Source organism: Ahaetulla prasina, chromosome 4 (genome assembly GCF_028640845.1).
Source record: "Ahaetulla prasina isolate Xishuangbanna chromosome 4, ASM2864084v1, whole genome shotgun sequence".
Lineage (NCBI taxonomy): Eukaryota > Metazoa > Chordata > Lepidosauria > Squamata > Colubridae > Ahaetulla > Ahaetulla prasina.
The window spans coordinates 100176518-100190193 of record NC_080542.1 but is presented as its reverse complement, the minus strand read 5'-3'; the positions used below and the strand labels follow the sequence as shown (position 1 = coordinate 100190193).

Below are 13676 nucleotides of genomic sequence, written 5' to 3'. Positions count from 1 at the left end.
TGTCCTGTGTTGGTGGGGGCTTGGTTGTACTCAGTCTAGTCTGTGCTGCAGGGGGATTTGAGCTGGTGAGCTGCATAGCTGTTGTTTGGCTTTGTGGTCGTGCTACATCTTCATAGTGGGTGTCAGTCTGCTGCATGAATGGATTGGAGGGGTTTGAAATGGCTAATGTTGCAGCTGCGGTCTGGCTTCTGGTCCTTGGTCGTGCTTCATGATCAGTGTGGGTTTGGGTCTGCTTTCTGGGTGGATGTGCGGTGGTGACATCCTGTGTGGACCTTGTGAGTGTGGGTCTGGTGTCATTCCTCGTGTTAGGGACTCGTTTGTCAACTCGTTTGGGACTCGTTTGTATATATATATGTATGTATCTATGTATGTATGTATGTATGTATGTATGTATGCATGCATGCATGCATGTACGTATGTATGTATGTATAAAGTGAAGTTTTAGTTACAATGAAATTGTGAATCTCCACCCTGGCAAAGCTAAATGCTTCTCAAAGTCCATCACCATGTCCACATTGTGAGAGGAGGTAACAGGGATCAAGTAATTTTTGAATTGCTAGTATTGGGAAAAGCATAATGTGGCTTTGTGCCACAGGACCACTACGGCAGCCATGAAAGCCATCCTAGGTTGCCCTGAAATGACTTGATTAAAGGAGTTCTGGTAAAGTTCCGACAGGCCCAGCAAGCTGACAATAGATAATGTGTAGCTACACAAATCCAAACAAGATACAAATGGACTGATCCAACAAGAAAGGATTGCAGAAATGTCAAAGGACCAAGGGATAGAAAAGCACAGAACAAAATAGAAACTTGAATATGACCTTATTTCCTAACTTTTGAAATAAAACAGAAAAAATAATGGAAATAATAGAAAAGAGAGAGATAAAGATAATGGGACTAGCTGAAATAAGTTGCAACTGATATGATAGTAGGAAAATTCATAAAGAATACTTGTTTATCTATTCAGGAGGAGACATAGCAAAGCATGGAGTGGGGTTCTTGGTACACCCAGAACAGAAATAAGGGTAATTGGAAGAGAAATGTTTTCCCCATACATAGTAATAGAGGGATCAAGCATAAAACAAGTATCAGAGTTCAAATATTTAGGAACAATATTTACTGAAGATGGAAAATTTGCCTACAAGATTTACATATGATGCAGTAAGGCAAACCAAGTATTGGGAAAGCTAGCTGAACTCTTACAACTTAAGATAGCATGGATCAGTACAAAGAAGCATCTCATGTAAAGCATATTCATCCCCATCTTATATTACCAGTGCCAAAATGGATGCTCACAAGAAGGCATAAATGAAAGTTAGTTACAATGGAAATGAAGTGTTTGAGGAAAGCTACTAGAGTGGCTAGAAGGAATTAACTGAAATGTGATTACAAGGGAAAGAATTGGACTAGACCCAGTATTAAACTATATACAAAGGCAGCAAATAAAGTAGTTTGCCCATCTGTAGAGAATGTATAGGAATTCCATACCATATAAGGCATACATAAAAAAGATGTTGAGACTCTAGAAAGAGTGCAGAGAAGAGCAACAAAGATGATTAGGGGACTGGAGGCTAAAACATATGAAGAACGGTTGCAGGAACTCGGTATCTCTAGTTTAATGAAAAGAAGGACTAGGGGAGACATGATAGCAGTGTTCCAATATCTCAGGGGTTGCCACAAAGAAGAGGGAGTCAAACTATTCTCCAAAGCACCTGAGGGTACAACAAGAATGGGTGGAAACTAATCAAGGAGAGAAGCAACTCAGAACTAAGGAGAAATTTCCTGACAGTTAGAACAACTAATAAGTGGAACGACTTGCCTGCAGAAGTTTTGAATGCTCCAACACTGGAAATTTTTAAGAAAATGTTGGATAACCATTTGTCTGAAATGGTGTAGGGTCTCCTGCCTGGGCAGGGGGTTGGACTAGAAGGTCTCCAAGGTCCTTTCCAACTCTGTTATTATTATTATTATTATAAAAACAGGAGAAGGTCAAAGAGCACGAAGCATGGCCAGAAAAAGATGGAAAGACAACATAAAAGATATGCTACAGCAATATCAAATAACAATGGTTGAGGCCATGAGAATTGTAAAAACCAAAACTTTCTCTCCCTTGATATCCAAAGTAGAAACAGGAAGTAAAGAAGAAAAGAAAGAAGAAACTGTGGATGTCCGCCCTGCCGTAGCTAAGTGGCTTTAGGAAAACAAGGACAAATTTCAGTACAGCAAAAAGAAATGCTACATTATCTCAAATATTTCTTCTTTACAGAGCAACTAAAATGAAATAAGATTGTGAAAAGTTGCCTACATTGGATAAATTTAAGCCATTGATTTATGTCTTTGATGCAAACCTGCACTAAATCTATACCAGAGGATATTCTGAACTGTGAATGAGATTGGAACAGGCCAGATTATTATTTTTTAATTTTCATCCTTTTTTGCCAGTGCAGTCAATGGCAGAAAATATAAGGATTTTAGTCCAAAATATCTGATAGGTATCAAATTATCTGTCTCTGGATTAGATAATTTTTTAATATTTGTACTGTATTCTTCCTGTTCCTTCAAGGCTTACAATAACCATTCTCTTTTTTAAAAAATAGTTTGACCCTTATATAATATTTGTTTTCCTTGTTTGCTCTAAAAATGATTTCCATATTGCTAAGTATCTCAGTTCTACTGCTATCTGAACAATCTTTGTCCATCTTCCTTAACCAAGAATTTTTAACATGTGTTGCTACCTGCAGTTGGATCTTTCTTGCTTCTTCATACTAAACACCTTGATTGAATTAGTGCTATTGTTTTTCTTCAATTATTGTTAGTTTTATTAAAACTTGTAACCCTGGTGTTATTTTTAATTTTTAATTCCTTGGTATATGTTCATCTAATCACGTAATATTTTCAATGTTGCTTACTTATAACAATGGATCCATTTTTAAATTACTGTCCATTTTATTTAATCCATTAAACTCATCATTCGTTTGTGATGCTTAATTCTGTATTCTATATTGATCCCCCCATTTTTTTTTATCTTGAATTCTGGTTCTCTTTTTCATTATCCTTTCTTAAGTTATATTGTTCTTCTTTCAAGCACAATATTTTCATTGGGTCAAACCTGCTATATTAAAAAATTTTGCTAGCTTCTTTTATAATACTGAGTTTCATCTTTATTTGATATTATAGCTTTTGGTCTATGCTTCAAAGAATTCCAGATTGAAAGATACAAATCTAAAGCAACAAGTAGTTTACACTATTCATGATAATTAAAATTTGCTGCAAGGACCAAGTGATAAAACAAATTTAAACCAATAGAATAGAATAGAATAGAATAGAATAGAATAGAATAGAATAGAATAGAATAGAATAGAATAGAATAGAATAGAATTTATTGGCCAGGTGTGATTGGACACACAAGGAATTTGTTTTGGTGCATATGCTCTCAGTGTACATAAAAAAAAGAAAAAGAAAAAAAATACCTTCATCAAAGGTACAACATTTACAACACAAATGATGGACACAGGTTGCAATTTAACCCTTAATGATAGCAACAAAAAGTTACAGTCATACAGTCATAAGTGGAAAGAGATAGGTGAGGAAAACGATGAGAAGATTAATAGTAGTGTAGATTTAGTAAATAGTTTGACAGTATACTTGGTGTAGCAATTTAAAACAGGAAAATTAGCTCCTTTGCTCTCTAATGTAAATACTAAAAAGAGATAAAGTTAAGTGGACATTTTGATTTGCGAAGAGGTGGCTTAGACCTTGCGTGCATATACAAATTATCATGAAACTGACTTGCCATTTTCAGCAAATAAACATATTTTGTAAGAAAAAAAGATTAAAAGACACAGGCTATAAATATGAACTAAGGATAGTAAAGAAGAAAAAAGAAAGAAAAATGCACATGCTTCTTTTTTTTATGTAGTTAGTAAACAGAACCATTTAGGTTCTTGAAATGTCAAATAGAGCAGTGTACAAAATTATAGTTTACATTTTAGCTACAGGAAGGAAAATACACATGTAATTATTATATAAGGAGAACTAGTTTTGTCCAGTAAGTGATTTCAGTGATTTCTTCAGAAAAACTGCCTCATGATACTGAATTCATTGAATTTTTCTGCAGTGTTAATTTTAATCTATTTAACATTAACATTTTTCCATCCCATCGTACCATTGAGAAACATTCAATGTGGTCTAACAATAATAAAAACAAATTAAACTATAGCATCCCCCCCCCAAAAAAAAATAGCTTAAGGCTTTAAATGCTTCCCTGAATAAAAGTGTTCATGAAAGGAGTGCAGGACTGTGATGTGCTCTGTCCCAGATGACAGAAGTGAAGGAACACTCACCACTGAGATACATTCTATACTTGTTCAGTCATGTAATTATAAGAAACATTTTATTAAAGAAACTATGGTATCTAAAAGATTAATCATTTTCTATTTTTATTACAACCATGTATTTTTCTGCTTAAAACTGTGAGCTATTGAAGTGAAGGAAGCATAAACATATTAAACATAAACATAATTTACTTGGACTTCAGTAAAGAATTTGATAAAGTAGACCATAACCTACTACTAGATAAAGTAGAAAAATGTGGGTTAGACAGCACCACCACCAGATGGATTCGTAACTGGCTGACCAACCGCACTCAACTTGTAGTCCTCAATGGAACTACATCCACATGGAGGGAAGTATGCAGTCGAGTACCCCAAGGCTCTGTTTTAGACCCAGTACTCTTCAACATCTTCATCAATGACTTGGATGAGGGGATAGATGGAGAACTCATCAAATTTGCAGATGACACTAAGCTGGCAGGAATAGCCAACACTCCAGAAGATAGGCTCAAGTTACAGAAGGATCTTGACAGACTTGAACATTGGGCGCTATCTAACAAAATGAAATTCAACAGTGAAAAAACTAAGGTTCTACATTTAGGCAAAAAAAAAAAAATGCACAAATACCGTATATGTGGTACCTTGCTCAATAGTAGTACCTGTGAGAGGGATCTTGGAGTCCTAGTGGATAACCATTAAGATATGAGCCAGCAGTGTGCAGCAGCTGCTAAAAAAGCCAACACAGTTCTGGGCTGCATAAACAGAGAGATAGAATCAAGATCACGTGAAGTGTTAGTGCCACTTTATAATGCCTTGGTAAGGCCACATTTGGAATACTGCATTCAGTTTTGGTCGCCACAATGTAAAAAAGATGCTGAGACTCTAGAAAGAGTGCAGAGAAGAGCAACAAAGGTGATTAGGGGACTGGAGGTTAAAACATATGAAGAACGATTGCAGGATCTGGGTATGTCTAGTTTGATGAGAAGAAGGACTAGGGGAGACATGATAGCAGTATTCCAATATCTCAGGGGTTGCCACAAAGAAGAGGGAGTTGGGCTCTTCTCCAAAGCACCTGAGGGTAGAACAAGAAGCAATGGGTGGAAACTGATCAAGGAAGGAAGCAACTTAGAACTAATGAGAAATTTCCTGACAGTTAGAACAACTAATAAGTGGAACGACTTGCCTGCAGAAGTTGTGAATGCTCCAACACTGGAAATTTTTAAGAAAATGTTGGATAACCATCTGTCTGAGATGGTGTAGGGTTTCCTGCCTGGGCAGGGGGTTGGACTAGAAGGCCTCCAAGGTCCCTTCCAACTCTGTTGTTGTATTATATTATATTATATAATCAATTCAAAACTGGAATTAAAAAAAATATTTGAATATTTTAGTAACCTCTAATATGTCTTTTCAAAATTCTTCAAAAAGCTGGTAAATGTGTGTGTGTGAAAAACATTTTGGTTTAAGTTAACCTCTGGCTGTGCTTCACTTGTCATAATTATAAAGCAGAAATACTCTAGGCTTGTACATAAATGTTCCAGTATTACCCTCATTAGTATTATAATATGTAGTTCAAGAAGCACTTATGACTCGTATAAGTGAATAACAGAAGACGCTGAGCGTTTAACATCAATGTCTTACAGACCATTTCAACAATCGATTTTATATTCTGAGGAAAAATTATAGAGTTCCAAAGAATTTCAGCTTCAGTTTAAAAGTTGAAATCAAACCAATTAATTAATTAAGCAAAAGGCAAAGATTACATGCATTGTAATGTGAATATATATCAGCTTGAATTAGAGTGGGAAATTATTATTAAACATTGCAATCAGTCTGGTCTTTGTAAATATGAGTTGCAAACATTTATATAAAAAGCTCTGAAAGGTATCATATGAATATGGAATATCCAATTCCAGCAAATATAAATCTATATATACATATATAATATAAATATATTTTATAAATATATATATCGAAAACAACTATCTAAAGCTATTATTGTCTAAAGGTATTCATATAATACTAGAGAAAAACTGTAGACATATACTATATACAAGTTTTTATCAATGTATATAAATCAAAGGAAACAGCTTCCTTTAAAGCAAGCATATGAAAATACTAAAAAAGGATACCAATTAAATATTCATACATTCAATATTTCAAAATAAGGAATTTAGATATACACATACATAATTTAAATTATATAGTGAAACCTATCTAGAGGCCTTTTCTACTGTATTTTAGCAACAACCTAACTTGAATGTACAACTAACCCTTTCTCATTATTTAATTTCTAAACTTTCAAACCAAGGGAAATAATAACACACTGGATTAACAATTAAATGGTGTTATTAAACCAAAAGTAAACATAAAGTTTTAAAAAATGGATTGTAAAATTTTCATAGTTGTTAATGAAGCCAAAATAATCCATATCTGTATGACTTAGTCTTCGACTTAAGACTATTCATTTAATGACCTTCTAAATTACCATGATGCTAAAAAGAATGACCTATAATTAGTCTTCACACTTATGATTGTCATACATCACTGTGATCTTCTGATCAAAATTATTGATGCATTTATGTATTTATGACAGTTGCAGCATCTGAGAGGGAGGTGGGTGGGTTGGTCACATAATTGCCATTTGCCTCCTTCCCAGGGGATTCCTGATGAGCAAAGTTGAATGGGAAAGTCAGATTCTTTTAACAACATATGATTCGCTTAACAACTATAGTGATTTGCTTATCAATTGCAGCAAATTGGTTGAAAAAACTAGGTACGACTCACTTAACTGCATCCTTGATGTGACAGGAATTCTGCTCCCAGTTTTGGTTTTAAGTCAAGGACTACTTACGTTTAAAAATTATTTTATTTACCTTCAAAAAGGATAGATCACTTTTAGCTTTCCAAACTATTGTGTTCAATTTTAACTGTTTTAATTTGAAGTGCCACTTTTAAAACAATAAATACTTAATATCTTTGTCAATGCCTCGTCCTATACCAAATTACTTAGCTAGAAGCACTATATCATCCTTTTTTCTCACATTTCTTCTTTTACATTCACACATCTTTTGATCTCTGCATTCTGCTTTTAAATTCATTTAAATTCATTCATTCAGCATTCATTTATACGGTCTACCCATTGCTTATTTTAAAATATATAAAAGCAAAAACCACTATCAGACTTAAGAAACATCATGTAAGGGTTTATTACTTCTATAATAATAAGTAGAAGAACAGTCTTAGTTTTAGAGGCAGTTGGAGGAAGAGAGAAAAATCAGCATATATCTAAGGCAAATTATCTGAAAATACTGAAACAATTTAAGAATATATTGTTCCGCAGGCAACTTGGATCTAAACCATAAAATTTTACAACCAAAATGAATCACTCTTGAATGAGATAGGTGGTCTTAAATCAATCAATCAATTAAACAAAGTGATTGTTAGGGTCTTTGCCATTGCACATTGCACTCTGATTTTATTCATTGTAATACTGAAAAGAATATAAGGGTAAAGGTTCCACTCACACATACGTGCTAGTCATTGCCGACTCTAGGGGGCCGTGCTCATCTCCGTTTCAAAGCCGAAGAGCCAGCGCTGTCCAAAGACATCTCCGTGGTCATGTGGCCAGCATGACTCAATGCCAAAGGCGAACGGAACGCTGTTATTTTCCCACCAAAGGTGGTCCTTATTTTTTCTACTTGCATTTTTACATGCTTTCGAAACTGCTAGGTTGGCAGAAGCTGGGACTAGTAACAGGAGCTCACCCTGTAACACGGCAGCACTAGGGATTCGAACCACCGAACTGCCGACCTTTCGATCGACAAGCTCAGCTGTCTTAGCCCGAACCAACACATCCCTACAAAAAGAATATAATTACCCCAATAAACACATCACTCCCATTATTGGCTCTATGTAGACCTGTATTTGGTCTAAAAGTCAAAACTTTGTAAACAGACAATTGTTTAGATGGTTTGACAAGTGTGTATTCTTCCATGCAACAATTTATTATAGATTCCATGTGCCATAAAACCAGTGCATTATATTCAGTTATCATATTCACTATCAGAACAAACTATTTGAGTTCCATACTTTGCAAATATCAGAAATAAATAAAGCTAAAAGTTGTTAACAAAGCAAGAAAATATAGCCGCAATCTACCTATATAACTACTAAAATTCTTCTTGTCATAACTTTTAATTGGGCAAACTGGTGTATCATAAGGCAATGATTTTTGAACCAAATTAATTTATAAAATGGGCTAATTTATAAAATGTGCCAAAACTCCTGTGACTAAGGAAAGGACAGTGGTGTTTGCTCAGTGCTGGATTCAGGTCACAAAATCCTCATTTTCAATATGCTGTGACAGTTTTCCAGGCACTCTCACAAGTCCTTGCCCCCTTCCTACCAAGCAGCAGCCATTACTTTCTTATAGGGGCGGAATGTGGAAGGAGGGAGGGAGAACAGAGAGTAATGAACCTCCATGCACATTGCTATCTACCTGACTTCTCTGAGCCATACAGCACCTTTGTTGCAGTCCCAAGCATCACTTCCAATTTGCACTCCTGCAGCAGCTACTTACCTGCCTGTGGGCTCTGGACTTTTACACTGACTTTCTCCCTGCAAGTTTCCCAACAGCAAAGTAAATGGGAATCCTGGCAAGAATTCAAGAGCAGGGGATACCCATCCCCAGCTTATTCTTGTCCCACTCTTTCTTTTTTTCTAAACCGGTACTGCTCTTTCCTCCCAGTGACAATCAAGAGGGGAAAATGGGGGAAAAGCAAGACAGTCATCTAGTATCTGAGAAGCAGCCTTCAGCATTAAAGTGCAGGACGGTTACAGGACTGGACAAAAATATACTGAGAAGGGGGTGAAAGCTTGTTTGTTAATGATTGGAAGTTACTGACAATCAAACAGAACCTTCACCTATCAGAAACTGGCACCAGAGGGGGGATGAGACCACACACATTAACTAGAGGAGGAGGATCAGGAGGAGAACAGGGACAGACAGGAGAGTGGATGTGTAAGGGAGTCAATTAGTAGAGACAAAGTCAGCAGGCTTTCAATTTCTCCTCATTGCAGCTTAGTATCAAGTGAGATTTCTGGAAAGCCATAGATAAAGCTTCACATGGCTGGCCTATGGAATTTGATGTCATTCACGTTGAAGCTACAGGACTATCTCCCTGCACTCCAGCTCACTCAATGATGTCTCATTCCCCACTATGGCCTGTACATGCCTCTAATAAAGGTGCCATATATCCCAGCAGACACTACCTTTCTTGTCTTTGCTTTCTCAAAGTCTTGGTTTAGATGGTTTGAAACTATTGTGGTGGCTTCAACTACGCATCCCAGGGTCTTTTCCACCTCTGAAGCACACCATGCTCTGAGAAATTAACTATGTGGTTGCTTTATATCAACATGGGGAGAACAGGGATGTGGGGGCATCATTAAGCAAGGAAAGCACATGGATCCTTAACAACTATTAGCAACCATATGGACAGGCTCCATTACAATTGTTGGTGAATTGTATGTCTTTTTGCTATCTCTTACAGTTTTAAAACTTATTTCTGAGTTGAACTTTAAAAAGCTGTGTTTTTATTTTAGCAATTTTATTTATGTTAAAAATCATTTTATAGTTTGGTTTTTGTAAGCTGTTTTAAGACACTTAGCATAAAGACATTTACATAAATGTAACACAAAAATATTTTAAATCCTGAATATAATTCAGAAAGTAGAATAGATTAAACATAGATAGACAGTCTAAAACAGATAAACAGACTTATAATTGGTGTGAAACTATAATCTGAATCTAGAGTCATGTTACATTTAGAGTAACATGTAAAAAGAATGATAAAAAAATATTTATCTTCAATAAATTTTCTGCAAAGGACTGTTCAAATTTGATTGTCTTCAGAAATTTTCATTAATTTTCTACTTCACTTATTATTTCCTAAAAATTATTTCTGAAGCTTTAAACCACACAAACATGTTCAATATGAAAAAATGTCAGTAAAAATAATGACCTAGAGCAGTGTTGGCAAACCTTTTTGGTACCAAGTGCTGAAATGAAAGTGTGCGTGGGGAAGCACTGGAAACCAGAAGAGCAGCTCCCTGTCATGCATGCACGGGAGTGCCAGAAACCAAAAGAGCAGTTCCCCAGCATGCATGTACGCGGAGAGAAGCTAAGCTTCCGGTTTCTGGCATGTGCACTGGTCACCTGGTCTTCCAGTTTCTCGCGCGCATGTGCTCACAAAGAGCTACTGGCCAGGGTATACGTGTGCCAGGGAGCTGCTCTTCCGGTGCTCCTGCGCATGAAGATCAGCTGGCCAGTGCACATGTATACACCAGAATGGGGAAGAGCAACGTGCAATGGCTGGCGTGCCCGGAGAGATGGCTCTGCGTGCCACTTCCTGCACATGTGCCATAGGTTTATCATCACTGACCTAGAGCCAGAGAAGCTTCCTCCATCAGAATACCCCATGGAAGAATCATATTCCTAATTTACAGAACATAATTAAATAAAGGAAGGAAAACTTGAAAAGGTAACAGTAATGAGTTACAGAAATTCATGTAAAAGTCCAGTTATAGGGGTTATTTACAGAATATATATGTGTGTATATTTACCTACGCATATATTGATACACAGAGGGTGAGGGTGAGGGTGAGAGAGAGAGAGAGAGAGAGAGAGAGAGAGGGAGGGAGGGAGGGTGAGTGGGAGGGAGGGAGAGATGGAGAGAGAGAGAGAGAGAATATCTTGCAATGAATATAAAGTTGCCTCAAAGCTAACACTTTAATTTTCAAGAACCAAGTAAGAGTGAGGAAAAAATCTAGTCAGTAACAATGCTGCGTTGAAAAGCAATAAAATCAAAATTAAGTTATAAATAATTTAAAGCCTGTCATGAAGATGTATTAATAATTCATCAGATAAATAATTTACTAAATAATCAAATAAATAAATAATGAAATACATAAATAAATCAGCAAATAAATAATTCTGCAAAATAACCTAAACAATAAGTCACTAAAATAAATGACAACTCAACAAAACTATAATGATTTTCTAAAATTCTGATAGTTTTAAATAAACAAATGTATATAAAATAGATCAATTGTGGTTAGATAAAAAGATTTTTCTGTGATATTGGTGAATTTCTAATTATGTTACAAGAATACACTTCATATTTTACAAGCATGAAGCAATCCTGGTAACTTAACAAGACTGCAGTTATAAAGTATGCTTTTACATTCCATATAATTCATCTCCACAAACTAATTTTTCATCAAATATATATAGGCAGTTTATTTGCAAAATGCTTAATTTACATTTTCTTTTCAGTGCAGTACTTACAATACTGCTATAGTCCTTCTTGGCCGTTGCTTTACAATCTTCTCCAAACCTTCAGAAGTTTTGCTGTAGGGAGAAACAATTGGAATAACCTTAATTATTACAGATGGTATCTCATTCATTAGTGGATGACAACAATTTATTTGAAAGCATTCAAAAGGCTGTTTTATAATTCTACAAAGCAATTTAATTGCGAAAGAACCATTCCCATCTACTAACTACCTAAAGTTTTTCAAAGTCTTTTATGGAATGATATCAGGTACACTGATCTCTGTTGTATTTAAACTGACATACAATCTGTGCAAACTGGCACTTGTTCAGAGAGAAGGACAAAACGTGAGAGGACAAAGTGCTTGGCTGACTTCTAAATCTTATTCTAAATGCCTGACATTCATACTCCTTGGAAACAAGCAAGGATTTTTAGATATCTACTTCTAGGAAAATAGTTAGCCCTATTAGTCTGCAGTAGCAAATTCAAATGTAGAATTATCAGATCAACACATTTATTATCCCATAAGCAAGTCTATCTAATATAAACAAAATTTGAATTGAAAAGAAAAGAAAAGCTATTTATGTCCTTCAAAAATAATCTTCAATAGTGGAATATTTCAAATCAAAGTTTCTCAGTAGTTATTTCAGAGTGAAGACAGAGAACCAAGAGCTGACATTTAAGGGCTTGAGAACCACTAGAGAGCCCCTATCTTTGAGAGGGCTACAAATGACAACACAATGCACCAAAACAACTGTGCTGAAATTTCCACAAAAATTTCAATTTCATGGGGAAAGGGGAAAATCACAATTTAAATCCTTATTTGAGAAATCCAGAAACTTGGGTGATCAGGTTTATGACCATCATGATTTACAATTGTAATGGGCAGGCTCCATTAGAGTCATTAATTGAGGGTTACCTGTATGTAGCTCTTAACTCTATTTTGAATCTTCGTAATTCTATCTAGAATTTTTCAATAGAAAAGACTAAAGCCATTGACTTTGCCTATTTTGCTTTCAAGAAATATGACAAAACTACATGGACTTACAAGCACAGCAAGCAAACTAGCACAGACAAATTTAAAAATTAACATAACAGACACCTACAAACATGCATTTACAAAACTAGAAATAAAGATTATTTATGCTCATAAAACGGGGTGTTGGCTTACCTGAATGTCCCTTCTTGGAGAGGGGGAAACGGCCATCAGGTGTGGGTTTCTTCTCCTCGAATCCGATTGGACTAGGTCTGCAGAATTCTTTATTCTTGTTGTCCCCGCCTCCTGTCTGTCCCCAGCTTTTCGGCGAGGAACTGATCGCAGACTGATGTGTCGGAATGAAACAAGAAACAATTAATATCCTCCCACCCCCCAAATATCACAGTCGCCAAGGGTGGGACTGATGGCCGTTTCCCGCTCTCCAAGAAGGGGCGTTCAGGTAAGCCTACACCCCGTTCTCTCTGTTGGGGGAAACGGCCATCAGTTTGGGACATACCAAAGCTAGATGTCCTTCTGGGCGGGATATTGGCGACTAGTCATTGCTGACCTCGATGAACCGCCTGTAGAACTCATCTCCCGAATGCAGCATCTGCCGATGCAAAGGCATCCACCCAATAGTGACGAATAAATGATGATGGGTTGGACTATGTTGCGGCCCTACAGATTTTATCGATGGATGCCCGAGTACTCCATGCCGCTGAAGACGCGACACTTCTAGTGGAATGTGCTGTAATGTTCCGAGGAATAGGTAGAGCCTGCTTCTCATACGTTGTAGCAATAGCCGCTCTAATCCAATGGGCCAAGACAGACTTGGATACCTTTGCTCCCAGAGACATCGGTTGAAAAGATACTAAAAGAGCTTCCCTCTTTCTGAATGTTGACATATGAGAGATGTAGATCTTCAATGCCCTTCTCACATCCAGTGTGTGCCACACTCACTCCAGGTGATGGGAAGGATTTGGACAGAAATTAAGGAGCACGAGGTCCTGAGATCTATGGAACCTAGTATTGACTTTT

General features: G+C 36.4%; 1 protein-coding gene across 12 annotated transcripts in view; it reads right to left on the bottom strand.

The window, feature by feature from the left end:
* Positions 1-13676, bottom strand: part of TBC1D5 (TBC1 domain family member 5) — a 407351-nt gene that overhangs the window by 369529 nt on the left and 24146 nt on the right. For 7 of the 12 annotated variants that reach the window (XM_058183245.1, XM_058183248.1, XM_058183251.1 and 4 more), the window contains exon 2: positions 11677-11739. The exons of 2 other annotated variants lie outside the window; for them this stretch is intronic. The gene's annotated coding sequence lies outside the window, so the exon portion shown is untranslated. Of the gene's footprint in view, positions 1-11676; positions 11740-12833; positions 12985-13676 lie in introns of all 12 variants that reach the window. 3 more of the 12 variants (XM_058183246.1, XM_058183249.1, XM_058183242.1) reach the window with 1 other exon arrangement.